Below are 2,997 nucleotides of genomic sequence, written 5' to 3' on the forward strand. Positions count from 1 at the left end.
AAAACATAGGTGCTTGATTTATAGCATAAAGTGCTGGACTGTCAGTCAGATATCTCCAGGCCAGCTGTCTCTGCTCAGCAGCTTCATGGATTATGCACAGATTATGTCCCTTTACAGAGTTGGAAGGGACTCAAGTCCAACTCTTAAGTGGATGGCCTGTATGAGGATCAAACCCACGGCCCTGGCATTATTGGCACCATGCTCTAAACGACTGAAATAATCTCATGTGCTCACTTTGGCTGCACATATACTAAAATTGGAACAATACAGAGAAGATTAGTATCTCTCCCGTGGCAGGATGACATGCAAATTAACTCAATCTACTATCTAATGATGCAGTGTACACAGTCATGCAAAAACTTAGAAAGGGGTCACATGATTCACATCAAGAATTAAATGTTATGGTCTGTCATGACAGAAAGAGCCAAGTGACTACATTCACTACTAGCTGCTAAATGTATGTGTTGTAAAGGAGAGAGAACAACTAAGAACTTGAAAGTGTAATTCATTAGAAGTGAATTGCAATGAATTCTGCTAAATAATATTTATGTTCAAAAAATCTTCACTTGAAAAAAAAATCTTGTTCTTGAGAAAAAGAAGTTAGGGGGTTTTTCTGTATTATATATAGTTCATAATCACACACTGTATCTAAGCACTTCATCTATTCAGTATTTCAGGTCTGAAATGACAATAAAGATATTTTTATCTATGTTCTACAATATAATGTAAGTTAAATCTAAAATATTTTACTATTCTGTATATAATGTATGTATTATATATATAATATATATATTCTTTCTATTATAATTTGACAATGTTACAATTGCACTTGACGAAGTCAACACCCTGAAAATTGGCACTGAAAATGAAAGGATTTTACTAGTATTTGGTGATTTCAAGTCCATACACATAACAGATTCTTGTTGCCTATTCCTACTATACTTAGTCATGACCTGCTATACAATCCACCAATTAAGTTGAAATTATCTTGAGTTTTTATATTTTATTTTATATATAATATAATGATTTGGTTAATTACTGTTGCTTTTTGCAGAAGTAACTTTATGTATATCTTTGATTGAAATAAGTATGAGAAATGGATAGTTTTAAAAGAACATTTTAACATTATTATTCAATGTACATTAAATTTGAGCTGTTTATAATCAATATTAAATTCCACATGTAACTGGAAATGTGACTTTAGGAGACTAGGTTGGTGAGCAAAAGGAGTAAAGGGCTATCTGTGGTTATATAAAAATTTTAAAATGTAAGCTTCTAGTGAAAAAACTGAAATTGAACTAGGTCTTTCAACAACATCTCACAATTTAGTAAATACCACATTGGAAGTAACTTAATTTTTCTTGTCAAATATCTCACAACACTAATTAGATAATTATATCCCTAAGAAGATGCATTACATCCTAGCTTGCAAAATTTTTCTACTTATGTAGCTCATTTACATTTATTAAGTATTAAGATACAAAAATTGTTATTATTATTGACAAACTTTTGAGGTTAAAAAGTGACTGCTTACTATCTCAAGTAATCTTTTAGCTTTTTAGCATTACTTATTGAAAACTACCTGTATTCTTCAGCCTGTCTAAAAATTCAGGGGCACATTATGGGTTAACCTTGACTCAGAACCTGCTGTAAACGTATTGCATGTAGCATTATGATACAAGCTCTTTACCTTTACATGTATTTCAGGTTTCACTACTGTTGGGGGAAGTGAAGACGAATGGCAGCGTTATGAAGCCTGGAGGAGAGTTTATAATCCCTGAATGGACATTTATATACCAGACTTGACTTATTAATGCTGGACGTGACACCTCACGGATATGACAGTTTTACCCCAGTTCTCCCCAGTTTATGGTTATATTGTGATATGGTTCTGTATACCCCCAGTTGTTGTTTTTAAATTATCCTCCATGTTGTCTTCTCCTTCCCCTCACGGTTTTCCCGCCTTTTTCCTGTTTTCCCGCTCCTCTGCCGGCCATTGGACAGTGTTTGGTGCAGTGCAGAGGTAGCTCCCATTGGCCCATTCCCCTGGTTACACCCAAACTCCTCCCCTCCTTGCCTGAGTACCCAATCATCCTTATCCCCAGGTTGTCAGTCTCATGCTCCTCCCTAGCCCAATCTCCACCCACAAACCTACCCTATATAAGTTGTTACTCCCCTAATAAACTTCGGCATTGCACCTCGACCTCTACCTGTGTCAAGAGCCCTTATTCGCAGTGCTCGACCCCATTCCCTTCCCCGATCGGGTCGTGGCACACTACCTTTTCATAGTTTTCTTAATAATGTGGTAATATTAAAACTATTCTGGAAAACAGTATAAAAGTTTTCCTTTGTAATTTTACTTTGTAATGGAAAACATTTAATTGTCCTTATCTTTTCAGGACCAGATATGCCTTTGCCTGATTTATAAATGTTTAACAATTTCTCACTTGGATATATATTCATTTTATCAACACTTTTATTATGAATAATATATATTCTTTATTATACGTTAGCTCTTATGAAATAGCTAAACTATCTGCTTGAATTTTTCTGCAACCTAAAATGTTATTTATTTATCCTGTGGACCACTTTACTTCTAGAAGGAATGGTATTTATAATAAAAATAAAATATTTTTTTTAAATCCTTCCTTTATAGGACAGGTAGTTATAGAGTCAGCAGTCTGTTACATAATCAGAATAATTAAATTATAGTTGCCATCTATAAATCATTATATGGAATTGCATATGTTCTGTCTTTGACAGAATAAAAATATTTATGTAAATTTATGAAACCTGTCTTGTGAAGGGAGTAAAATTAAGATTCTACAGAATAGACAACCAAAGCTGACACACAGAGTTGCTATAACCTTTGAAACTATGCCTTTAAAGTATCCCAGTGATGACAGCTTTTAACAAAAATGTGAAAAATATTGTATCTCTCTAATTTATTAGATACAAGCATTACACTTAAGTAGCTAGACTGGTTTACAAGAGTCA

At 33.8% G+C, this 2,997-nt stretch overlaps 1 non-coding gene across 1 annotated transcript; it reads left to right on the forward strand.

Annotated features, from left to right (window-relative positions):
* Positions 1 to 226: 226 nt before the first annotated feature.
* Positions 227 to 333, forward strand: LOC127476535 (U6 spliceosomal RNA). The gene has a single exon (XR_007906663.1). It is a non-coding gene; the product is annotated as a U6 spliceosomal RNA (small nuclear RNA).
* The last annotated feature ends 2,664 nt before the right edge of the window (positions 334 to 2,997 follow it).

Source organism: Manacus candei, unplaced genomic scaffold (assembly GCF_025592945.1).
Source record: "Manacus candei isolate 608988 ecotype Guabito, Panama unplaced genomic scaffold, ASM2559294v1 h1tg000049l, whole genome shotgun sequence".
Taxonomy (NCBI): domain Eukaryota; kingdom Metazoa; phylum Chordata; class Aves; order Passeriformes; family Pipridae; genus Manacus; species Manacus candei.